Source organism: Ahaetulla prasina, chromosome 2, assembly GCF_028640845.1.
Source record: "Ahaetulla prasina isolate Xishuangbanna chromosome 2, ASM2864084v1, whole genome shotgun sequence".
In the NCBI taxonomy this organism is placed as follows: Eukaryota; Metazoa; Chordata; class Lepidosauria; order Squamata; family Colubridae; genus Ahaetulla; species Ahaetulla prasina.
The window spans coordinates 191,778,348-191,805,562 of NC_080540.1; the positions used below are offsets into that span (position 1 = coordinate 191,778,348).

Below are 27,215 nucleotides of genomic sequence, written 5' to 3' on the forward strand. Positions count from 1 at the left end.
TCGAGTGTTGATTAGACACTGACTCATATCCGAGCTGGATCAATAATCTCAGGTGTCCATTCAAGAAGGTATCATATAGACACATGTAACCTTTTTCATTAATAAGAGTTATAAAGCCTCAGATGGCTCAAGCAGCTACTCTTAGCTAACAGCTACAGCTAAATATTGTGAAATCACAATAGAAATAAACTATGAATAATAATGTAATTTTGTAACTTAAGCCATAAAAGAAATCAGCATGCTATCGTTATCCTATAATTTATGACGCATGTACCCATATGTTAAAACATTCTAGTAAACTAACCTGGTAAAACAACATCTACGTTATGTAGTTATTAGGAAGTGATTCATTGGATAGATCTTAGAACAAGCATATCCCTGAATAAAAATCCTGAGCTATTCCCAACCAGAAACAACCTTATGGGAAAAAGAACCAGAAGTGTTTTTCTCATAAGGAGGCTATGAAACTTAAGGTACAACAACTAAATGGCACAGTGATTTTAAAAAATCCCTTGATTTCAGTACTGAGCTGCCTTATATCAAATATACCAAGATAGTCCTGGTATACTGATAGTCACAACAATAGCATCCCTGAATGGATGTATTCAGAGATGTTCTTATGAGTCAGTGATAGAAAAATAGAATTGTAGAATTAGAAGAGATACAAAATGGTAGCAATTATTGAAGGTGATCACTTGAAAAGAATTAACCTGAGCACAGAAACAGGGAGGTGAACACAGAAAAGTTGAAAGAAAAGGAAAACGAGATGGAAGAGCTTTCTGAATGCACCTGTGCAAACTCTGAATGTCCAAACTGCCACAAAGGGGAAAGAAAATGACCCAGTTCCAGCAGATAATGAAAATCCAATTCATCATTATGATTTATGTGTCTTGAACTGTTCAAAATATAATAAGTCTAGTACATTTCCCTCCCAAGGAACATTTTCACATCGACGGCTTCTACGGAGAGGACATTCTTTCAGTTTTTAAATCTCCTCTAATCCAAACGATTACAAAAAGGTGAGCAAAGCAAAGCTGAAGACAGGCGGTTGCATCTGCTGGTGGGCGTCTCTATCATTACAGTACACCTTCTAAGGGGAAAAACAAGTTCAAAGACAGCTGGCGTAGCCTTCAGTCTAACTGGAATGGCTTTTTAAAATCTCTATTACTACTATGTTGCTTTGTTCAAGAGCGAAGGCAATTAATTTCTTAAAATTTTTCCATGACAGAAAGCCATGATTGCTACTGACTTGACAACCATTCTCAACACATGCTGTATATTTTAATAGCCTCTCTGAAGACGTGCATTTTGGATGCCGCAAATGGCATTGATTCAACAGCAGGAATAGCTATTGGATTTGAGCCCATCTCTAATCTACACTAGGAACAGTGATTTCTGAAGCTTTTTGCATTTCTATTCACTTTAAGAACAGTAGTTATGATAGCAGGATTGCATTTGTTCCCTCACCAACTCCAGCAAATGTACGGTTTTGGAAAAGAATGAATCAATACAAGGGCATACAAAATTCAATAGTAGACAGAGCCACAGAAATACAAATAGATCTGCAGCAAACATGTAAAAGAAATTGCATTCATTAAAGGCCTTGAAAAATAAATACTTTGATTTGTTTCAAAATTTAGAATAAGGAATTCAGGTATTTTAACAGAACTTCTCTCACTCTGATCTAGTAGAATGATATTTCAGCCTTCTCACTGGATTCCAGCATTACTAGTGTTGAAGAGTTAGTCCAAGATGTGTCTTTTACATAATTATTCTTCTTAAAAATATTCTTAACTGACTTCTAGGTTTTTTAAATACCTATGTTAGTGTTGATAGCAGACTGAAATAATCTAAGATATTAACTAAATTAAACCTGCCTCTCCATTCAATAATACATTTCAAATATTTTTTTGCAAATTATTCTGTGCATTTGTGCATGCTTGCCTTTAAGTCAGCCTTGATTCCTGGTGGCTACATGGATAGATGCCTACAGTTTTCTTAGCCACATTTTCCTAGGTTTGGGAGAGAGCAACTGACTCAAATATTTTGCTTTGAATCATTTTTCTCAATAAATAAATGAACAAGTAAACTGTAATGTTTTTGACTCATTCTCTTTATCTAGTTTTAAGACTTGCATGAAAAGTGGACTACATATAAGTCATTTTGCATATGCAGAAATATTGAAATTTCAAAAGGGTTGAATTTAAATGTTTAATCATGTGTGTGTGTGTGTGTGTGTGTGTGTGTGTGTGTGTGTGTGTGAGAGAGAGAGAGAGAGAGAGAGAGAGAGAGAGAGAGAGAGAGAGAGAGAGAGAGGAGTCATATTCTCCTGATTATAGCCATTAACCTTATTTCTGTCATGTGGTAATGGCAATTAACTATTACTGAAACTATAGAAATAAAACACGAACAAAATAAAACTTCTTCAAAAGATTACCCTCCAGGGATGATATCAATTTTTCTTAAATACTCTCAATTCTTTTTTTTTTAATTGAAAAAGTTTTTACAAAAATTTTCAAACCCCCCCTTTCCCCTCCCCACTCCATCCCCTCCCCACTCCCTCCAAAACCACCCTCCTCCCTCCCCCCCTCCGACTTCCCAGAACAAACACAAGGTATAGTTCAAAAGAAAAAGCAATCATTCACTAAATTTTCCCTAACACAAATTATAATCCTCCCCTTTTTCTCAAATCCTAACTTCCCCCATACAAATCAAAGATAAATACATCCTAATCATTCAAAAGCAATCTGAAATCTCTTAATCTGATATCTATTTTGCGTATATTCAATCCATTTTTTCCATTCAGTTAGATATTTTTCTTGTGTAGTGTCTTTCAAAAAGGCTGAGATTTTAGCCATCTCAGCCAAATCAGCAACTTTCAATATCCATTCTTCTATTGTGGGTAATTTTTTTTTCTTCCAGTATTGTCCTATCAGTAGTCTTGCCGCTGTTATTAAGTTTGAAATCAATTTAGTCTCAATTACTGTACAGTCCGTAATAATTCCCAATAAGAAAAATTGCGGTAGGAACTTTATCTTCTTTTTCAAAACATTTTGTATAATCCACCAGATCCTTATCCAAAAAGCCTTAATCTTCTTACAAATCCACCAAATATGAAAATATGTAGCATCATTACAATTACATCTCCAAGATTTCGCTTGCATATCTGGATACATACATGATAATTTCTTAGGGTCTAAGTGCTACCTATAAAACATTTTATAAAAATTTCCCCTCAAGTTCTGTGCTTGCGTAAATTTAACATTTCTAACCCAAATTTTTTCCCAAGTTTCCAAAAATATTGGTTCTTGAATATTTTGTGCCCATTTTATCATAGAATCCTTTATTAGATCCCTTTCAGAGTCTATTTCTATCAACACATTATGCAATCTCTTTATATGCGCCTGAGTTTGATTTATAATTTGTTTTACCGAGTTTTCTTCATTCTGCACGATACCAATTTTCTGGTCTTCTTTCCACCTAGCTCGTAATTGCCCATATTAAATACTCTCAATTCTATCTCTCCCTGTCTAGACTTAGAGTTACCAGACATCTGAGAAATGGAAGGCATGTCTTCCTTTTTGTTCTCATGACCTCCATCTGGCAGACAGAGCCTTAAAGTAAAATATTGTCCAGCGGTTTGAGTATCTCTACCTGAGCAGCTTTTCTCTGCAGCACAGCACCTCCATAATAAGTCTAACTGCAAATTAATAAATTTTAATTATTTAATTATTTATTTTTTATTTATTTATTCGAATTTTTATACCGCCCTATCTCCCGAAGGACTCAGGGCAGTTCACAGCCAGATAAAAACATGCAAATAATACAGGTAAAAACAACAATTAAAAAACTTATTAATTAGGCCGAATTAAAAATATCACTAGAATAAAATAATATAAAACCCCATTAAAAACTAAATTTAAAAACTAAAACCCTAGGCTAGCCCTGCGCAAATAAATAGATGTGTCTTGAGTACTTGAGTAGACCCCTCCAACTGCCTTGTACTGCTGCCAGAAATTGACAAGACTTTAAAGCTACACACTGAAGGATTTTGCCTCTTTATGGCTCTAGATTTTTGGCTCTACATTTTTGCGATTGAAAAACAGTCTTTCTGATGTTACATGTAATTTCATACGCGTGTAGGCCTAAGTGGTTTGTTTGCTTTTGCTTTGTTTTGCAGTTTTTCTGTGTAATTTATGTCATGGATGCCAAGAAAGTTAAACACTTACTATGTCCTCCTGATCCTTTTTTTTTTTTTGGTTCTCTTTTTCAATTGTCTGTGTCCTCCTTTGCCTGTTAAGACACCTGGTAACTCTGTCTGGACTACAATCTTAACCTACCTTGCTCAGAATGCTTATGACATGATCATCTTTAGTATCAATCTTACTTTTTTAATCAATGTTTGTTCATCACAGTTTCTTAGCCTTTACTGCAATTTGTTTTGTTGCATTATAGTCAGTTTGATCACTAAATCTATATCATGAAATGTAATCTCTGTGAACTATTCTCCTCAGAGAGATTACAAGATGGGATCTATTTTATCATCTGTACTCCCTTTAGAAGCAGCTGTATGGACCAATCTGTCCCCTTCATGGAAAACTTTGCTGTTTCTTTACACGCATGCAGGCACACACATATTGCTATCATACTGAACCAGAGATAAGTTTTAAATATTTACAGGTAGTTTTCCAAGCATAAAACAGCATAATGTATAAATATTACACATTTTCCAAAAAAAAAAAAGTCAGCTATGATATGTTTTTTTAAAAAAATATGAAATAAATGAAATATGTCTCTTATTTTATTATTTGAAGCCAAAACGGTGATGAATCTTCTCTATGGGCTTTAGTTACGCTGTGAGTTAATTTTGCTTTGTTAAATATAAACATAATTCAATATAGTTCAATCTAAATTTTGAGGAAGCTATTCCAGGTGACATATTGTTTCCTGATTTCAAGCATACACCACACACACACACACACACACACACACACACACACAAATGGGATGGACAAAAGTTGAAATGGCAGCACATATTTAATTATTGACTAGGGTCTGGCCCACTAGATAATTAATAGTCTTCTTGGATGCAGGGAATGAGAAAAGTTGTTAAGTATGAATATTCTCTTAATTGGCCATAAACTACAAATAGGCCAAAGCATTGCTCAGGCGTAGATTGTGGGTACAGTATTGAAACTGAAACTGAAGATAACAGAATCCATACTAAAAATGAGTTAGGACATTGCCTGAGTAGTCTTAATCCAGAAAGACTGGGATAATAGTCCTAAACACCACAGGATCTTTATCCTGCTGCCCTTGAAAAAAAGAGTCTTTCAATTCAGGAAGAGCCTTATGCTAATAGAATCTGGCCTTGTGCAGCTGGAACAGAACAATTGCTGACTCATATCCTGCTATACTATTATTTTTATAGATATTCCTATAATAAGTTGATGCCCCTCATTAAAACTTTTTCTGGGCAACCACATGAATTTTATGCCCATTAGCTTTTGTCTGACCAGGACTCCAAAGTAATGCTTAATTTAACCAGATTTTCTGCAATAACTTATACAATTTACCTGCAATTAGCAGCTAATTAATTTCTCCTTGATTATTTTAGTTGGAGCTCAGTATGACAGTACAAGTTATGAATGTCAGATGGCTTGTTGTCTTTTTTCTCTCCTTTTTTTGATTGTGCAAATTGCTTTATTTTACTTGATTTTGTTTTTTTGAGACTTGAAGCTAATCCTATTTTTGGAACAGGGAACAATTAAGTGGCAGTGATGTCAGTAGAAGACTAAGGGGGAAAAATAAGGTAACTTTCTCTAAATAGGGTGGCCTGCAAGCCGTAAATGTTGCTTCGCTGCCCCCCCCCACACACACACACATGCCCATATCCACTCAGGGTTGGATAAAAAACACAATCCTCCTGCACTGCAATAGTTTAATATTGTGATAAAATTGTATGAACTTTATGTATAAGATTTAGAGGTTAGAACAAAATGACATAAGAATAAGATTATTATCAAAGAGGCAGCAATAAAGCAGACCAATAAAAGCCTCAATTGAAATTACAGTTGAAAGCAGGGGAGGCAGAAAAGAGGAAAAGGAAATTATTGCTAAGGAACAAAGAGCATTCCAGCAAATATTCCCCTGGATCCAATTCCTGCACATGACAATATTTTCATTATTAGCTTACCTACCTACAGTACATTCATACATGCAACCATAGGAATATACTAGAAAGAAATATGGAAGGCAAATTATTATATTTTGGACCCATTATTTGAAAAGCTAGCTTTCTGGAAAAGGACCTAGGCCAACTTGGCATGGGCAACTCACTATGGCCAATTCAGCATAGCTGACTTGTCACCACCAACTCACTGCAGGACAACTCGCCATGGCCAGCTCGCTGTGAGGCAACTCATGCAGGACAAGAGTTACACTATTATTGAAGAAATGGTGGAATAGAATCATTAAAGAAAGGATGCAAAAGGAAGGACAAAATGAAATGCAAATGACAAAAACTAAAACATATTTGAACATAGAATTTTTAAATAGTCCCACAGCAAGTTGTTCCATGATGAGTTGGCCAAGGTGAGTTGGCCTGTGGTGAGTTGGCCACACCAAGTGGGCTGTGGTGAGTTGCCCCATTCCATCTTGGAAAGTCTATAGTGCAAAGAAGAAGACAATCAACAATAAGGTGGATAGACTCAGTCACAGTTGCAATATACCATTGGAAGACCTGGAGGACAAAGGTGGATATTATTTATGTGGTTGCAAAGAGTCGGCATTGATTTAATGGCACCTCATCAGTTTAAAAAAAAATAAAGAAGGCTGGATATGAAAGTTAAGAGACTATGCCCCACAGGCTTCAATGTTTTAAAATTCACATTCCTCTGTTATGTTCTTTTTTTCAGTGAGCTTGGAACAAGGTTCTACTTCCATTTAAGTTGCCTCCTTCATAGGTACGACACTCAGAAACTGGAGAAAACCAACCTCTGCCACCCTAAGAAGGCTCTGAATCATTGGTGAGCTGGAGATCCATTGCTACATTTTATTGTGCAGTGTCATTAAACATTTTGGATAATTATCCTTGTTATTGTTTTCGTTGTTTTTGCTGCTGAGAAAACAGGATGTTTTTGCCATTTCATTTCCCCGAATTCTGCCCTCAAGTTAATTTCGGTACATATTTCACTTACTCTGCAACTCTGCATTTTTGACATTAACCTCTGATAAGCATTAACTCATTGAGATATATTTTTATGCACAGTGATTTCCCTTGTCATGGTTGGCAACAACACTGTTTTTTAAAATATATGAAAGAGCAAGTGAAGCATAACTTTCCAGTGTTTTCTATCTTTCATCCAACTATAATTGTGTTACCCTCTGTGGAATGCTTATCACTTGTACTAATTCAAGCATACCACTAAGACATCAAATATGAAACTGTCGCCCAAGTGAAAAACCAGATATAAAGGATCTAAAATTCTGGCAACTGCTAAAGAAATGGTGAAAACATAACCAATCTGTGGAGTTTTTTTTTTCTCTCACCAACATGTAATAAACAAATAGAACTAACAAACTGATTTCACAGAACCAGTTTGGAGCATAGAAACAGCTGTTCCATGAATACCCGAAAAACTCACATTTTAAACAAAAGGAGCTCCATTCTATAATCCAGAGTGAGAAAAACAGTTTCTTGTTTGTTTTTCATCAGAATGGGATGAATGTTGCAGAAAAGTCTCCTTAGAGAGCATAAGGCATGCCAGATTTCATAGAATTCAGTGCAAGAATTCTATTCAGTTAAAGAACCATATTTTAAATACATTTTATTTGAGGTTGTGGATGGTGCGGAGGAAGTATTAGATTAAAACTCCATTGGTAAAATGCCCCAGGATACTAAAGTTTCAGACAAATCAGTGGATTTTCTGCAAATGCCAAGTTTCTAAGAAATTAAAGTATTTGTGAAGATGGCAGAGGCAAATGTATAAAATATAACTTGACTTTTCTGTAAAATCAATTGCTAGGCCAAGTAATGTAACAAAACCTGGTTACATATTTGCTTGGGCCAACAGCATTCGGCAAGGACCGGATTAGATCAATATTTCTCAACTTTGGCAAGTTTAAGATGTGTGGACTTCAACTCCCAGAATTCTCCTGCCAGTGTAGGGATTGGGGAATTCCCACCCAACTGTGGATTAGATAAACAACTAAGGATGTCTCATTCCCAAGCAATTATAATTGAAGAAAATAATGAAGGCTGATTACAAGAATAAGATCGATGAACAAAAATTAATTATTACAGGATAAAACAGCCAGGATAACTAAATGACCCTATTAAAGCAGAGCAGAATTGTTTTTGAATTTCACCTCTGAAATTGGCATGTTGCAAGTATTTCATAGGCCACTATAGTACTCCAGAGCAGGGGTCTCCAACCTTGGCAACTTTAAGCCTGGAGGACCAACTCCCAGAATTCCCCAGCCATCACAGCTGGCTGGGGAAATCTGGGAGTTGCAGTCCACCAGGCTTAAGGTTGCCAAGGTTGGAAATCCCTACTCCAGAAGGATTTGGTCTGGTTTGTTACAGCTCCTCCTGAATAGGACAACCAGTATGTTTTATTGAGAGGTTACAAAGAAATACATCTTGTTAAAGTTATCAAAAAAGACTTATTTTCCATCTGTTACATGCTCCATGACAATCTGAGAAATTTTATTTTAATTTCCTCCTCTCAGATAAGAAAAGTCTTATTACACACATGTTGCCATGTGCTATTCAGATCAGTTGTGAATGTGTATAAAAATCGATTTCTGGTTTACCCTAGCAATAATGTTTGTCCTCTTAATCCTTGGTCATATAAATTATATAAATTAGATTTTCAGCTACACCTTATTTCTATATTGTTATTCATTACAGCATAGATTCAGCATCTAGTTTGTTTACTTCACCTGTAATTAATTTTGTGGGGTGGGGGGATTTCTTCCTTCCCTTCTCCCACCAGCCTTAGTTAGTTTTAACTTTTAATTTAAGTTTTTAATCTTAGCCTTAATTAAGTGCTATGCTCAAGTGTAACACTGCATTATTTCATGTGTGTTATTTCTCTGTGCCTGGATCTTCATACACATTGTTTCCAGCTGGTCATTGACCAAAATAATGTTATCCATGTATCTTATATATCCATCCATCCATCCATCTATCCATCCATCCATCATGTTAAAGAAATTCTAATGTTAAAGTAATTCTAAGGATGGAGCAAATGAATGGTACTAAATTCATTGCTTATTGCAGTCTTCCATTAATTCTTCTGCTGCTGGTCTACAGCTACCGGTATATAGGTTTGGAATGTTCTCAAACTTTTGATAAAATGAGGAATTTATCCAATTCCACACTACCACATAGACAAAAATCTGTTATGGTGTTAAATATTTACCTTTTCCAATTCTCATCCAGTGCTGTTTCTTCCTGAAGAACAGTATCTTCACCTTATATTTTTAACAGCATCCGTTCAATATTTACAACCTTATGTTGCAAATATCACACTACATATTTCAGCTGTTTGTGTAAAATGCAGAAAGGAGTTTTCAGTTACAAAACATTTTTAAGGAGAGACATCATAAATTAGAGAAGGAGCAATTAATTATACAGGCTACACATGGATATTAAAGAATTATTTCGATAATATAAATTACATATTATTGTAGATACAATGGGATTTGGAAAAGTGACATTTTAACAGGATTTTTAATATACTGATTACACTTTTTAACAGTAAACATTAATCTAAATGCTATATTTTAGATTTTGGTAGACAGAACCGTATTGTCTGAAATCTGAGATGCCCAAATAAGACATGATAAAATATAGCTGAATAATTCAAACTCAAACATTTCTATTCAAAATAAAGGCACACTGAGTTCCATGTAAATGGATATAGAATAGAATTACAGAGTTGGAAGGGACCTTGGAAGTCTTCTAGTCCAACCCCCTGCTTAGGTAGGAAACCCTATACCATTTCAGACAAATGGTTTTGCAATTTCTTCTTTAAAACTTCCAGTGAAGGCAAGTTGTTCCACTTATTAATTGTTCTAACTGTCAGGAAATTTTTTCTTAGTTCTAGGTTGCTTCTCTCCTTGATTAGTTTCTACCCATTGCTTCTTGTCCTGCCTTCAGGTGCTTTGGAGAATAGCTTGAGTCCCTCTTCTTTGGGGCAGCCCCTGAGATATTGGAAGACTGCTATCCTGTCTACTCTAGTCCTTCTTTTCATTAAACTAGACATACCCAGTTCCTGCAACCGTTCTTCATATGTTTTAGCCTCCAGTCCCCTAATCCTCTTGGTTGCTCTTCTCTGCACTCTTTCTAGAGTCTCAACATCTTTTTTACATCGTGGTGACCAAAATTGTGGTAGCATACCAAGTCTTCCCAAATCTTTTACATAATTGTTTTAACTTAATAAGTAACACTCAATCAAATATGTAATCTCTTGATTATTTTAAACTGGATTTGCATAGTATATTTGACACAGCCAACTACAGTAAGTAATAAATTATTTATGCACTTTTGATTGCTTATGACCTAGGAACTTGATGAATGGTGTATTTAAAATGACGGAGTAATATATCTCTTTTTAGTAAAGGGCCAAGTAGAAAAGAAGGCCAATAAAATGTATTAAGCAGGGACTATGCATGCATACGCAAATTAAATAAAAATTTAAGCGATGTCCACAACTGAGCAAAATAGGTTCTTAAAGGTTAAAAACATGTTGTAATTTTGATAAACAAAGTACTTAAGTAGTTCTTGAAAAAAGCATATAGATTAAACTCCAAGGTGAATTTTTTCTGATTGTAAAACAGCCCTTCATCTTCTTCACTATTTGCCCTTGCATAATATTGCAAAGACCAAAACTTGTTAATCACCTATTAAAGATAAACGTTTGACTTTCACTAGGACAATGAAGGAATACTGGTGGACTATTAATAGTAAACAACTAGAGCAGGTCAAATATTTCAATTCCATAAGGATAATGTTCTATTCATCTTGATGGAGAAATGCACATTTAGATTAAATGTCACAAGTGGCCTGGATGAAATATGCAAAATGAAGAAAAGAAATGAAATTGCAAATAAACCAAGGAAATAAAGAACAAATTTAGCAAAGATAGATAAATATTTAAAAAAACAAAAATTGCTGATGATTACAATTAATGAATGGACCTAAAACAATAAGTGGAGTTTGTGGAGCTATAAAAATAGTTAAAATATGGAAACCATCTAAACTGATATTTTACAGCTTCTTTTGAACATAAATTATGACAAACATTGCAACACATGAACTCTACTTTAGAGACTGGAATGATACTAGACCAGGGGTCTGCAAACTTGGCTCTTTTAAGACTTGTGGACTTCACCAGGGGCCTCTGGTGGCGCAACAGGCTAATGCAGCCTATTATTAACAGCAACTGCTTGCAATATTACAGGTTCAAGTCCCACCAGGCCCAAGGTTGACTCAGCCTTCCATCCTTTATAAGGTAGGTAAAATGAGGACCCAGATTGTTGGGGGGCAATAAGTTGACTTTGTATATAGTATACAAATGGATGAAGACTTTTGCTTGACATAGTGTAAGCCGCCCTGAGTCTTCGGAGAAGGGCGGGATATAAATGCAAAAAAAAACAAAAACTCCCAGAGTTCCTCAGCAATGCAAAGCTGGCTGAAGAACTCTGGGAGTTGAAGTCCACAAGTCTTAAAAGAGCCAAGTTTGCAGTCCCCTGTACTAGACAGTTGAATGGAAGCAAATATATCATTAATACCTAAAGAAGATCAAGATTTGACATCACCTAAAGAATTAGGGCCGATATCATTTACCAACTAATGATTACAGATAGTCCTTGTCCTAAAACTACAATTAGAACTGGAACTTCCATTGCTGAAGGATGTGGTCATTAATTGAGTTGTGTCCAATTTTATGACCCTTTTACAGTGATTGTTTAGTGAATACGACTTCCCCCATTGACTTTGCTTGTTAGAATCCCTCTGTTAAGGTCACAGAGGGTGATCACATGACCACAAGAACAGTGAAACCTTTGTTAGTGCAAGGACCATTCATAAATCACTTTTTCAGCTCTGTTGTGAATTTGAACAATTGTTAAATGAATGATCATAAGTAAAAAAAACTATTTGTATAAGTTATTTAGAATGATTTTATCTGAGAGAATGCAGATGGTTTTACAGAACTTTATTCAAAATATCAGTGTGGCAGTTTTTATATAAAATACAGCTGGGGCACAATATTGGAAATGTATTGGATACTTTGGAATACTTGAAACAACATAATGAAAAACAAGCACCATTGATTTTTCTTGATACAGAAAAGGCCTTTGATAATTTGAATTGGATATTCTTGTTTAAAATTTTGGTGAATGTGGACTTTGGTGAGAATATTATTAAAGATGTAAAATCAATTTACACTTCTCAAAAGGCACAAACTGAATTGGGAATTAACAAAACCTCATGAGATACAGAAAGGGGTTAGACAAAGAATAGCAAAGATTGTCACTATTGCTATTTATTGTAGCTTTTAAAATATTGAATAGAGATATAAGGCAAGATGAGAAACTGTTGGAGAAAAAATTAAAAGCGAACCTTATAAATTACAGATGTTTGTGGATGACCTAGTAATAACCTTGGAATATCCTCTGGAAAGAACAGAGATATTAATGGAAAAAAGTAATGGACTTTTAGGGTATTAACTGGTTTTAAAATTAGCAAACAAAAGATGATGTGAACAAAGTATACAAGCAATAATGGTGAATATCTGTAGCTCAGGTGTAGGATGAGGGTGAAGGTTTGTTCTCCAAGCTTGTGGGTTGGTTTCCACACGTTTCATTACCAGGCTATGTAACGTCTTCACCGGAGTTCAGAGTAAACTCCACTGAAGATGTTACCTAGCCTGATCATGAAACATTTAGAAACCCACCTTTGGAGAATGAACCTTCACCCTCAAAGAACACCAACATCGAAAAGCAAAAGGAACTGATGGGGTAAATGGTTTTAACATTGGACTAAAAAGAGTAAAAGAGTCATTTCTAAAATATACTGAGAGTATATACATAAAACAGCAGATGCTGTAAAGATACCTGGTGCTCAAACCAACAAGCAATACCAGCTAAAGTGGAATTTAGAGCTGACCCCACTCCCAAATCTACTAGAAAGAAATAACTGTGGAGGGTTTAACTCTCAAAACAGAAAAAGATCAGAGAAAAGATCAATGCAATTATTAATTATAGACCAATCAGATCACTCAGCAGATTTCCAGTAATAAAGGGAACAGAGGAAGAAGCACTCTATTCAACAAACTGCATTATTTTCAGTGACAGAGTATGCCCAGGACTCACTGGAAGTAATGTTGATTGACTCATTTGGTGCACTGCCAGATTCAGAATAAGCAGACAGCACAAAGAGACTGGATAAACTAAGAAAAAACATTTGTGACAATATATGCTCCATAGCAAAACCATTAATTAATCTGGTTTTACCATGTTTTCAGGGCTGTGGCAATAAATTCAATCAACAAATTGCTAAAGCGGCCAGAGCCTCCAAAAGCTCAGGCACAAAGACCACCAAAGGAGAACTTTTAATGCCTAACCCAGTCCCTGATATTCTACAGCTTGACAAAATGCTTGTCAAATACACTGAGAAAAAGGCAAGGCGACCCGTGATTGGCTCAAATAAAAAAGGCGCGAACTCGAATCAAACGACGGTGATCATAGGCCGCGCCACAACCCGGGTGGAGAAGAAAATCTTCACCAAGCCCAGAATAGAAGGAGTGCCGTGCCGACTAGAAGTGGACACCGGGTCAGCGATCACCATCATGTCCTGGGACACTTTGGCGAAAGCGTTGCCATCAGTCGCAAAGCGCCACCTGCAAACACAACGGCTACGAGTCCATGACTACCAAGGGAATCGCATCCCTGTTCGAGGGACCACCTCTGTCCGAGTCGAGTACGGACCACACAAGAAGACCCTGCCCATCACGATCGTCGAAGGGACCCTGCCCAGTTTGTTGGGACTAGACTGGTTCCGTGCATTGGGCATGGGAGTGACTGGCATCTACAGAAGTGACTGTAACCTAAAAGACACACTCATGAACGAGTTCGAAGATGTCTTCAAGGACTGCCTGGGCAAGTACAAGGGGACCCCTATTTCCTTCAACTTAGACCCCCAGGTAGCCCCCATTAGGTTAAAGGCAAGGAGAGTCCCTTTTGCCCTTAAACCTAAGATTGACAAAGAGATAGATAAGCTCATAAATCAGGGGATTCTGGTGCCAGTCGATCACGCAAAGTGGGAGACACCAATCATCACCCCAGTAAAACCAGATGGGTCGGTTAGAATCTGCGCTGACTACAAGGCGACGTTAAACAAAGCCTTACAGAAAAGCGCTTACCCGGTTCCCGTGGTGCAACACTTGCTGCACTCGTTGGGGCAAGGGCAAGTCTTTGCAAAGTTAGACTTGGCCCAAGCCTATCAACAACTGCCCGTAGACGCCAACACAGCCGAAGCCCAAACGATTGTAACTCACAGAGGTGCTTTCAAGTGTACCCGATTACAATTTGGGGTGAGTGTGGCACCGGGGCTGTTCCAAAATTTAATGGAACGACTTCTGCAAGGGCTCCCAGGGGTAGTCCCCTACTTCGATGATGTATTAATATCAGCCGAAAATTTGGAGGAATTGGGGGAGCGCTTGAGAAAAGTTCTGGGCATTTTCGGTCAGCGGACTAAAGGTTAAAGTGAACAAATGCCAGATGGGGTAGAATCCGTAGAATTCTTGGGCTACCGAATAGTCAAGAAAGGAATTCACCCCACTGAGAGCAAGGTCAAGGCAATCAGAAAGGCGCCAGCGCCCAAAAACAAAACAGAGCTACAGGCATTCCTGGGGCTAGTGAATTTTTACGCGGTCTTTTAAAAACAAGGCGACCGTTGCTGAGCCGCTGCATAAGCTTCTGGGAAAGAATACTGTTTGGTCTTGGGGAAAGACGGAAGCTAGGGCTTTCAAGCAGTAAAAATCTACTCTCGGCGATAGCCTACTGATCCAGTATCATAGCTCATTGCCATTATTACTGGTTTGCGATGCCTCCCTTACGGGGTGGGGCTGTGCTCAGCCACAGACTTCAAACGGCACAGAAGCCCCAATAGCCTTCTACTCCAGAACGATGTCCTCGACAGAGGAACTATAGCCAGTTGGATAAGGAAGCGCTAGCAATTGTGTCAGGGTAAAAAGTTTCATGGATACGTTTTGGTAGAGACTTTGAAATTGTTACTGACCATAGACCGCTGTTAGGATACTGGCTGGCGATCACCAACGCCTGTGGCACTTTCGCCACGATTGACCCGATGGACTATCTTCTTAGCCGCTTATTCCTACAGGCTGCAGCATCGACCGGGAAAAGAAGTGGGGCATGCGGACGCTTTAAGCAGATGCCCACTACCAGGGGCGATCGAAGACCCCACCCCGGGGACGCCCATCCTGCTAATTGACTCTTTGGACTCTGGCCCAGTCACATCTAAGGAGGTGGCTCGGGCATCATACCGGGACATTACTTTGAGGACTGTACTCGGTTGGGTACAAAGAGGGTGGCCCGCTGCGCCGGGCGAGCGTTTTAAGGAATTTGTAAAAAAACGTGGGGAACTCTCGGCTCAAGGGGGGTGCCTGCTGTGGGGCGATCGAGTGGTGATCCCGGAGAAATTGAGGGAAAGGGTATTGGACCTCCTCCACGAGAGTCACCCAGGGATCGTAAGGATGAAGGGGCTAGCAAGAAGCTATGTTTGGTGGCCACTAATGGACTCAGAAATTGCTGAGAGGGTAGGAAAATGCCAGGCTTGCCAAGAGTCCAGACCTCTACCCCCAACGGCCCCAGTCAGGGAATGGGAAAAACCCCAAGGGCCCTGGTCGAGAATCCACATTGATTTTGCTGGCCCTTTCCACGGCCAAACCTTCCTGGTGGTAGTCGACGCTTTCTCTAAATGGTTGGAGATCATACTCATGAGATCCATGACAGCCGAGGCAGTAATCGCAGCCCTGCGGCATCTATTTGCAACCCACGGGTTGCCCGACACGCTAGTATCCGATAACGGCCCGCAATTCACGGCAACCCAGTTTGAGGAATACTTGGCAGATGAGGGCATCCGACATGCCCTCTCTGCGCCTTTCCACCCTGCGTCGAATGGCCTTGCAGAGCGTTCCGTCCGGAGCGCTAAAGAGGCATTGTCCAGACTCAAGCCAGGCGACTGGCAAACAAAGATAGATTTCTTTCTGGCCGTTCAGCATAGAACCCCCAGCACTGCTACAGGCAGAAGCCCAGCCGAATTATTGATGGGACGGAAGCTCCGGTGCCCACTCGACCGGTTAAATCCCCATTACACACCAGAGGGTTACAAGGGGGAACTGGAAAAAACGAGAGAAATGGGCATAGGCGACCGAGTGTGGGCCCGCAACTATGGGGACGGCCCAAGTTGGCTAGCAGGGCAAATCGTAAAAGCAACCGGCCCAAAGTCATACTTGGTTGAGTTAAAAGACAACCGAGTATGGAGGCGCCACATAGATCAAATCAGAAAAAGAATAACCGAACAATCCGAGCTCAATGAAACAGACCCTGACCACACATTATTTGAACCCACAGCTGACTTTAACCCAGGAGAGGCGAAAGACTTAGCTGAGTTCCCGGAGGTCCAGCGACGCCATCAGGTTCCCTTTGGAAACAGCAGGGACGACTCTGCAAGTAATCCAAGGCCGGATGGCCTAGAAAAAGAGCCGGCAAATAATCCAGGGCCGGATGGCCTAGAGAAAGAGCTGGGAGGAGCAAACAGCCCCTCCGACCAGCTCAACCCACTCCCAAGGACTGAACCGCGCAGGTCCGAAAGAATCAGGAGACGCCCAGGTTATTTGTGTGACTACGTCGAAAAATAACATGTAAATAATATGTAAAAATAGGTAAAGTGTTTTCTGGGAGGGGAGGAGTGTTATGTATCTTTAAATGTTTTGGCGGGAAACAAGCACGTTGCTGATTGGTTGAAGCCGCCGGTTAAACAGTATATAAGGAGAGGTTTTTCCCCAGCCTGGTTGCTGGGTTCACCCTATATTAAAGAGCTGTTGTCACTATCCTGGTCTCCAGCCTCGTTACTTCCCGAACTTAACACAAATCATAGAATTAGACAGCTAGAAGAGACCTTGGAGGTCTTCTAGTTCTACCCGCTGCCTAAGGCAGAAGTCCTTATACCATCCCAGACAAATGGTTGTCCAATTCCTTGGCACCAAAAGCCAACTTCTGCACCTCCAATGTGGGAATCCAATCAGTCCCACCCTTTAAGCCTGGACAGAGCAGAAAAAGGGGGATCAAAATTCCTTGCAGATTTGAAAGGATGCTGGAATTCTTCTGTTCTGGGCTCCCTGTCCTTGCCAAAGAAACATCTTAGAAGTTCAAATCCAAATTTAAGCTGTTTGCTTTAACCTTCCAGCCATCAATAGTTTTTAAAAAAAGGAGGGTGGGAGCTGGGATTATCTTTTACATCTTTCTTTCTCTGATTCAACATGCAAATACTTTTCCATAGCCCAGCCCAGTCTTTCCAGCTCTCTTTCATCCCCCCACCCTGCACTTTTTACTCAGTTCCATCAATTGTCTCTAGAACTAGTTACAATCCCCCTTTACCCAGCAATTTAAAGATTCAAAAGGGGATTAGAAGGGGCTGTGTTGATTACAAACAATTAACAAACAAAATTTATATCTATTGAATGGATCTATCAGTAGTGATTTCCCTGGTGAATTCTTCCACTGGGTTGGCTGAAAACTTTCCCTGATTGATTACACTTTAATCTTATGGAATTTAATTAGTCTTATACAAAAATATATATATATATCTATACAATTTACCTGATAATGTCCACTTTCCAGGTATCACTGTTGTAAAAGCATTCAATAATTGCTTTCTTGAAACAGAATCTACTCCAATTTTGGAAGTGCACCTGGAGCGAGGGCTGGTCTGTGCCAGATGGATTCAGCAACTCACTGAGCAAATGTCTCATTGCCTTTGTTTGAAGCAGCAGTGCAATTCCATTCTACTATAGATAAAAGCATGTCTGAAAATTCCTTTCCACAGACATCCACCCAATTGATTCAGTTATTCCAGCCAACGCCCTTCACCCAAATATCAAGGAAAAAGTAAACATGGGGGCAGGCTTATCCCTCTCAGGGGTAAACTGATTAGGAAATTTAAATTATAGAAAGAGAACCGAGCTGAACACCCATCCAGAACTGTATGTCCCTGAATAAACAATGCAAAAAAGAAAAAAGTATTCACTAGAGCTTCTTGGCAGCAACTGAAAACAGCATCTCAAACCAAAAATCCTATTCTGCTGCCTAGTAACTTTCCGTCCAATTGACAGGGCCCCCAATTCCCCACCTCTTACCTGCATTTGTGTGGGAGGACCATTTTAGAGCATTATGTTCACAAGAAGCCTCTCCTAAATTTGATTTAAATCTTAATACTAACCTCTTTCCTAGTTGATGCCCAGTCTCAAATGCTCACATAAAGATGCTTATAAAACAGCGAAAGCCTGGCAAAACTTCAGACAATGACCTATTCCCAAATTATTACACAATGATTTGGAATGGTGGACTTTTTGCTTCCTTTACTTATACTGATCACCTTGTGAAAATCCCAGAGGACTGGGGCCTAGCTATCATGGTGGGAATTTATAAAAGGGAATCCAAGATGTGCCTGCTAATTATTGTCGTATTAGCATTTTAAGCATTATAAGCAAGCTCTATGCCTGACATTTACACAACAAATTAGTTGACTGGATCGAGCAAGAATATATATTGGTAGACGAGTAAGCAGGCTTCAGGACCAGAAGTTTTGCCAAATAATACACATGTATAACAGGTTCAATATTATATATTGCATTTATTGATTTTAGATCTAGTTCCCAGAGCAAAGCTATGGACTAAGCTTCTGAATATTACCACTGATAGATGGTTACTGTTGCTTATGTATAATCTTTATAAGAATTCTAGAATCAAAGTTTGATGTAGTATGCAAGGCCATCACACTAATGAGATTCCAACTTACAGAGAAAGGAGGCAGGGAGATATTTTATTTCCCCTGCTATTTAATCTGCACATAAATCCACTTGTGGCCAAAATAAATTAATTAGAGCATCACCACCACCCCAAAACTAGCAAACAGACACTGCAACTTTATTGTATACAGGTGACATAATACTTATTTCACAAAGGTTAATTGGACTTAAATAAGCTCTGGCCAATTACTGTTCTGAGGAAGCACTTGAAATCAAGTATAGCAATACTAACATCCCGATCATTGCAAAGAGATCTAAATTGCACACCTGAAGGATAAATTGTCAGAGTACTGAACAAGTGAAATATTTTAAATACTTGGGTGTAGTTTTTCATGCTTCCACCAATGGAGTGTACACCAAAATTCTATCATACAAAATGTTCAAAAAACAACAGCTATAATTCAATCTTTTCATTTCACCAGAGAAGCACAATATATCCCAGCAGCAATGAAGCTATATTTACCTAAGGCTCATCCTAAAAGACAGGATACAGCAGGTGAAGCTAAGCAGAATCATATCAGATACCTGTATAATTAGCACAGGGGCCCCCAAGGCTGTGTGCTCTCCCCACTTCTCTTCTCTCTGTATACCAATGACTACATCTCTAACAATCCATCTGTTAAACTACTGAGGTTCACAGATGACACAACAGTGATTGGTCTCATTCAAGACAATGATGAATCTGCATACAGATGGGACAACTAGCCTAGTGGTGCGACCAGAACAATTTGGAACTGAACACACTCAAAACCGTAGAAATGGTGGTAGACTTTAGGAGAAACTCTTCCATACTTCCACCTCTTACAATATTAGACAACACAGTATCAACAGTAGAGACCTTCAAATTTCTAGGTTCTACCATATCGCAAGATCTAAAATGGACAACTAACATCAAAAAAGCACAACAAAGAATGTTCTTTCTGTGCCAACTCAGTAAGCTCAAACTGCCCAAGGAGCTGCTGATCCAATTCTACAGAGGAATTATTGAGTCTGTCATCTGCACCTCTATAACTGTCTGGTTTGGTTCTGCAACCCAACAAGACAGACACAGACTTCAGAGGATAATTAGAACTGCAGAAAAAACAACTGCTACCAACCTGCCTTTCATTGAGGACCTGTATATTGCACGAGTCAAAAAGAGGGCTGTGAAAATATTTACAGACACCTCACATCCTGGACATAAACTGTTTCAATTCCTACCCTCAAAACAATGCTATAGAGCACTACACACCAAAACAACTGGACACAAGAACAGTTTTTCCTGAATGCCATCACTCTGCTAAACAAATAATTCCCTCAACACTGTCAAACTATTTACTAAGTCTGCACTACTATTAAACTTCTCATCATTCCCATCACCCATTTCCTTCCAATTTATGACTGTATGACTGCAATTTTATTGCTTGTATCCTTACGATTTATATTGATATTGTTTCCTGATTGCTTATTTGTACCCTATGACTATCATTAAGTGTTGTATCTTATGATTCTTGATGAACATATCTTTTCTTTTATGTACACTGAGAGCATATGCACTAAGACAAATTCCTTATGTGTCCAATCACACTTGGCCAATTGAAAATTCTATTCTATTCTATTCTATTCTATTCTATTCTATTCTATTCTATTCTATTTTGGGACAACCATGACCTGGATGACTGAGACTCTCCATAGACAACTGTCCATAACATTTTCTGAGGGCTGATACAAAACAGTCTTGTAAGAACTGAGAATATGCCCCCATCGACAAGGGGCTGTTAAAGTTCCAGCTCATTCCCTGCTATATTAGACCTGCCTTATAACTCCTTATCTGGTAAAACACCTAGGAAATTTATGTACAGTTATTATTAGATCAGTACAATTCAGGATCCTTGAGCAGAGCTAATTTTTGTTACACTGCCTGTAAAATTAGGAAGACTTTTATTATCCACTGATGATGTGACCACAAATTGTAGTATTTAATTTAATTTAATTTAGTTTTGTTTTTACTTTATTTTAATGTGTTTTTGTTGTAATTATGGCCAGTGACCACAACACAAATATATTCAGATGGGAGAAATTAAAATTGTCATCTCTGGGGACAATTTTTATAATAAAAATGAATGTTTTTTTGTTTTAAACAATACCTATTTTGGCAATGGATGTAACATTTAAACAATGGCAGAAAGATATATCTACAGTATGTTTGTATGGCAAGGGGAAAAACAGGGGTTAAATACTTCAAGGTATAAAGAAATTAGGAAGATTGGGACTGCCTGACATGCCATTACATCTCTGCCTTGGTAAAATTATTTAAGATCAAAGTAATGGCACAATTATTTTACAGTGTGCAAATCCATCTTTATTCCAAGTTTGTTTCAGCAGAGAGAATGCAATATACATTTTGAGGGCAATTTTGCAAGTCTCAACTATGTTTCTAATATGGTTACACTGATTAGAAGACATTGCTTCCGTTCTCTTTGGAAGACAGGGAGAAATCATTTCTTTATGGTCCTTCTTAGGATGCTCTATAAGCACTGGAATAGGAGTTGAGTCACAAAAACCATGAAAGAGAAAGCTCTGGACATAGAGTGACCCCAAGTGCTCTGTATGGGCCCAAGATGATTTAAGATGTAGGGCAGGGCAAAGGCTAGACAGTGCAGAATGTTCTTCCTGGGCAGACCTGATCTTCAGCTGTTATTGAAAGTTGGTATCATAACATCTCCTACTCTTTGCCCTTGAGGTGTTTTCTTGCAAACGAGGATGCAGACCATGTCTTATCATGCTGTAATTTCTGCAGGAATTTACGAGCCATTTTAATTATCCCTTTTGAAAAAAGATTTTCCAGGCAGGGAAGATAAGATGTATATTTCATTTCTCCTAAGAGGTCATCGAACCAATGTTATATGTTTTGTAGCCAAATTCTGCTTAACAGCTATGTAGACACACATTCAGTTTTTATCTGACACCATAAAATATGTACCAAATATTGAAAACTATTCAGATTAATGATTACACTTCTGAGATGAGGATGAGGAGGATGATCAAGTTGATCAAATAATGCTCAATCTGAGCTCCTTGGCCCAGAGGTGAAAAGTCATACAGGCTACATTTATGTAGTGTTATCAGATTAATCTAATTTCTCACTTCCTTTTTAATCATTATTTTCTGTTTTAGTTCATTGCTATTTTTAATTTTCTATGTTATTTTTATTGTTTTTTGTGTATGTCATATCTGACAAATGACTATAATTAAAAATACTGCTATTGCCACTTTTCCTATTACTGTTTTGCTAGTATTTTTATTTTAGGAAGAACACATCATTGCAATATTCTCTTTAGATCAGAAACAGCAGTTAATGTTGGAAGATCAGCAGACAAATGAGAATTTTTGCAGGTGGATTTGTGGCAAGAAGTGATAAATCATCATTTCTGGTTTTAATTTCTTTGGTTTCCCACTTCTAATGTTTTCACTGAGAAATGATACACACAATTTCAGCAAATTCACTCCTGATGTCTTATGACAGCTCTGCTGTCATTGAGCTGTCAAAGAAATTTCAAAGAAGTATTTCAGTATCAAACTGTTATCAAATGAATGAATAATCATGTTATCATTTCTGGATAAAAGTAAGCTAAATACTTTTATTCCAGGGCAGGTATTAGTTAATTAGGACATGCAAGGATGATTAGTGCTGTTACATAGCAATGCAGTATTGTAATCATTCATCAGTTAAGAATTCTGTATTGTTTATTCTTTTATAACATTTTGGGTCTACTTTTTATTTTTCATTCAGCTGTTTTTTATTCTGCACAATTTGCTTAGCTTCTTTTTACTTTGTATTCTTTCTTGTTTCCATAATTTAAGTCATGGAACTATATTTAAATTTGGACACTGACTATGTTAAAGACAACATGAATCTATGGTGTCATAATCACTAGACTTACTCTGAATACACTTAAGGTTTACTGCCTTTGTCAGAATCTGAATTTTTGGCATTTCATTTCCATCTAATTTTTCTTGCTTTCCACCCTCTCTATTGTATCGTCATACATGCTCACCAAGATATGCTTCATGCATCTCCTAAAAAAGACTTCAGTCCAAGGATTTTTTTTCCCCAAAATTCATTTTCTAATTTTTAAGGTGCCAGGAGATCTACTGCTGTTTTTGCTGCAACTGATTAATTCTCAAATGAAATTGCTGCAGGGCACTGAGTAGACTGCGATTTCTCAGACCTTTTTTCTAAATATGTTCCTTATAACCGAATAGAATATAAGGAGGAAGATACTGTTTCTAAGTAGGTTGTCTTGAACTTAATTCTCATCCAGAGGATGAAGCTGGGCTAGATATGCACTATGTCCCGTTTTTTAAAAAAACTGCTTTCCCATAAACAACTGGCATGAAAGAGAAAAGGGTTTAACCTTACTTTTTCCCTTATGTGTTACTTTACTGCAACAGACAGACTATCATCTGATATGGAGGACTCTGCCAAATCAAATACATAAAATCTCCCAATAAATGGCATTTGGACATTAGGCTGAAGGTAATTCTTCTGGCAAAAGTGTAATACTTACAGAAAATCTTCAATATTTATTTGCCTAGCACAGGGCGATAGGCTATCAGTGAATCCAGAGCTACAAATGACCATCATATGAGAGATGACATAGTTTTTAATTCATTAGGCGTTTCTTTAGTAGCAGGCTTCCAAAAATTGACAGTAAATGGATGAATGAATAAATAAAAAATACACCGAAATATCAAAAGATGAGAGTATGACTTTATCTGTATTAATCTACCTCCCCCAAATGTATACTTTGATAAAAGGAAAAGAAAAAAGAAAAGATTACAGTCTGAGAATCAAGAAAGCATTATCTCAGATAATCTGCCCATTATTCTCTGCTGTCCATGAGGCATGAATTATTAAGTATGTAATTAGATTAGGAAAAGTGTAGAGAAATATATATTCAACTATCTGAAAAAAGCAGCTCAAATTCCTACTTATAGGTACAGACAGACCTGATAAACAATTTCCCCCCCATAAATCTTGATATAGAGATGCGTTAATGGTTTGATTCAATGAATGCTATGCGGTGCTAACACACCTTTAGGAACTTTTGATCCTACTTCAGTTTTTTTTTCTAACCTACAATATACTTGTCTTTTAGTAAAAAGAGAAAGACACTTTTTACTTCAGAAATGGCTTAAAGATATATACTGTGACACATATCTAAAACTCTAGCAGGCAGAAGTTTGATGGTGCATGGGTGTGCACAGGGAATTACCAGACATCATGATGCAAGCACATAATTGCATTCTTTGTGCTATAATAACACGACACACATGTCAGCGTGGACCTCATCATCATAGCTTGTTGCAGATGCCATTCTGATAGTATTTCTGAAAAATTCTAAATGTGTCTGAAAAGGGCTTATAGCTTAGCTAAAACTGTCACATTACATGTTTTTTTAAAAAAAGGAATTTAGAGCAGTAACTCACATTACTGAATGAGGAGTAATACTAAAGAACCATTCAGAACTGTTAAAGCCCTGATAAGTTTTATCACATCAGTAGGAACAAGTCTTTGCAATTAACATCAAACAAAGGCTGTTACTCTTGCCCATTATAACAATTCCTGTTCTGTATTATTGCTATTGCTGTTATCATTAATATTATTCCAGTTAATGCACCCATAAAGCTGACTGCAAATGACAGCTGACATATGGATCTAGCAGTATTGCTAGTCCTTTCCTTAACGCCTATAAACTCATGTCTCATATCTTTAAAAGGGAACCTAGCTCAGAGATGGCCTTTTGAAGGTTAGGATAGACATTTTTATTTAAGTTTTTAATATTTTGTTCTTCATAATACTTATCCCAAGCATGGTTGTAATCTATGTATATATAATTGAAATACCACTCACGCATCGTCACAAAATCTCCAGAACCATAAAGCCTACAAACTTGAAATTTGCCACGTATGTTCCTCTTGGCTTCTAGGTGCTCACTAAGAAAGGATTTTTCAAAATGACCATCAGCGCATTAGTATTTCCTATATTATTATTAACACACTTTGATGCTAAGGAGTTCTACTCCCCCTCCCCACCTGAAAAGAAATATGTTCCAAATGCAAAACACAAGCAGAGGAGAGGAGTTTCAGTTTCAGTTTTACTTTCACAGCAGCAAGCAACTTTACTACAGAACAATTGAGCTAAGCCATTGGCCAGGCTCCTTCCTGTCTCCTTCTTGCTCACACAACAAATGCTGTTTCACTTTCCAAACAGCCCTCTAATGCTAAGGAGTTCCACCAGGGGTTAAATCCAGCAGGTTCTGACAGGTTCTGGAGAACTGTTAGTGGAAATTTTGAGTAGTTCAGGGAACCAGTAGCGGAAATTTTGAGCAGTTCAGAGAACCGGCAAATGCCATCTCTGGTTGGCCCCAGAGTGGGGTGGGAATGGAGACTTTTCAATATCTTTTCCCCAGGAGTGGGGAGGGAATGGGGATTTTGCAGTATCCTTCCCCTGCCAAGTCAAGCCACACCCACCAAGCCATGCCCACAGAACCGGTAGTAAAAAAAATTGGATTTCACCACTGAGTTCTATTCCCCCTCCCCACCTGAAAAGAAATCTGTTCCAATGCAAAGCACAAATGCAAATGCAAAACACAAGCAAAGGAGAGGAGTTTCAGTTTCAGTTTTACTTTCACAGCAGCAAGCAAAGGATAGGATAGGGAACGCTTCTGTGAGGCAAGGCTGAGGGAGAGAAGGGGATACAATGGGGAGGCTTCTGTGGGGCAAGGCTGAGGGAGAGAAGGGGATAGGATAGGGTAGGTTAGACTTCTGTGGGGCAAGGCTGAGAGAAGGGGAGAGGAGAGGCCTATCATAACTACTCATTAATTTTCAAGCTGTAAGTGTCAATTTATCAAGCCCGATCACATAGTTTCATAGTGGAGCCCAGGTATTCAGCTAGTTTAAAACAGTAAACACACTATAATAAATAACATAACTCACCATTAAGGAAGGCAATAAAAATTCAACTTTTTCATCTGGTGATTTCAAATACAGCATCCTTCCACCATCACCTCAAATACAAATAATCTGAGAAAATAAAAAAGTATTCTAGTGATATGTGGATCCACAGGAATATGAGGGTTTTTTTATCACCCCTTTCTTAAGATTCTTTTGGATCTGGCAGTTCTTGAATACGATTTTTAAAATTATTATATAATAATAATAATAATAATAATAATAATAATAATAATAATAATAATAATAATAATAATAATAATAATAATAATAATAATAATTTAATTTGTATACCGCCCTTCTCCCGAAGGACTCAGGGCAGTTTACAGCCAAAATAAAATACAGCAACAACACATACAATACTAAAAACAAACATTAAAAAACTTATTCAATTTCGCCCAATATTAAAATACAATCAACCCTATAAAATTAATAAAAATTACAAACCCATAAAATAAGCTAAAAATTTAAAAAATTCAAGCCAGTCCAGCAAGACGGAATAAATAAGTCTTAAGTTCGCGGCGAAATATTTAATTAAAAATATTTACCTTATTGGCTGGGTCAGATGGGAATTGTATTTAGTTTGGTGTATTTATTTTACCATATGAGCTGGCAAGTGATCATGTCAAACTTGTTTTAATTTTTAAGAAGCATACTTAGCATATGTAGTTTGGGACAGTTTCTAGATAGCCTTCAGATGGTCAGCACCAGGAGGTGGGGGGAAAGCAACTTTCTCACAACAGAATCTGTCTCTTCTGACCAAATAATCAGCCTGAACTGTGAATGTCCCCGCAATCCACATCAATTGTCTTAGAATCTGGATCTGAAATAGAAATTTCAGACTATTTTATGTGTTCTCAATTGAGACAAAGCTTCAATACTGGCCTACCATTTTCTCTCCTCAGCAGCATTCAGTTTGGCCAAAATGTATTTGCACCAATGACAGAAGTTTAGGTATTGAATATTATCTCAATTTAACACAGTAAGATAAGAGAGAATTGAGTATAATTCCTTTCACTTCTGCTTATCATTTCATATTAAAATGAGATCCCCATAACCCATTATATGTATCTATTCCTATCACATCTAATTTTG

The 27,215-nt window shown here is 37.8% G+C and overlaps 2 long non-coding RNA genes across 2 annotated transcripts in view; both read right to left on the reverse strand.

Moving 5' to 3' along the window:
- Positions 1-18,026, reverse strand: part of LOC131193226 (uncharacterized) — a 49,243-nt gene extending 31,217 nt beyond the window's left edge. The window contains exons 1-2 of the long non-coding RNA XR_009153868.1: positions 17,917-18,026; positions 9,429-9,550 (exon numbers count right to left, since the gene is read on the reverse strand). This is a non-coding gene — a long non-coding RNA (uncharacterized LOC131193226). The remainder of the gene's footprint in view (positions 1-9,428; positions 9,551-17,916) is intronic.
- Positions 18,027-25,352: 7,326 nt separating this feature from the next.
- On the reverse strand, positions 25,353-26,981 carry LOC131193227 (uncharacterized). Its single transcript, XR_009153869.1, has 3 exons — positions 26,669-26,981; positions 26,106-26,192; positions 25,353-25,444 (listed from the first exon to the last, which is right to left on the reverse strand). It is a non-coding gene; the product is annotated as an uncharacterized LOC131193227 (long non-coding RNA).
- Positions 26,982-27,215: the final 234 nt, after the last annotated feature.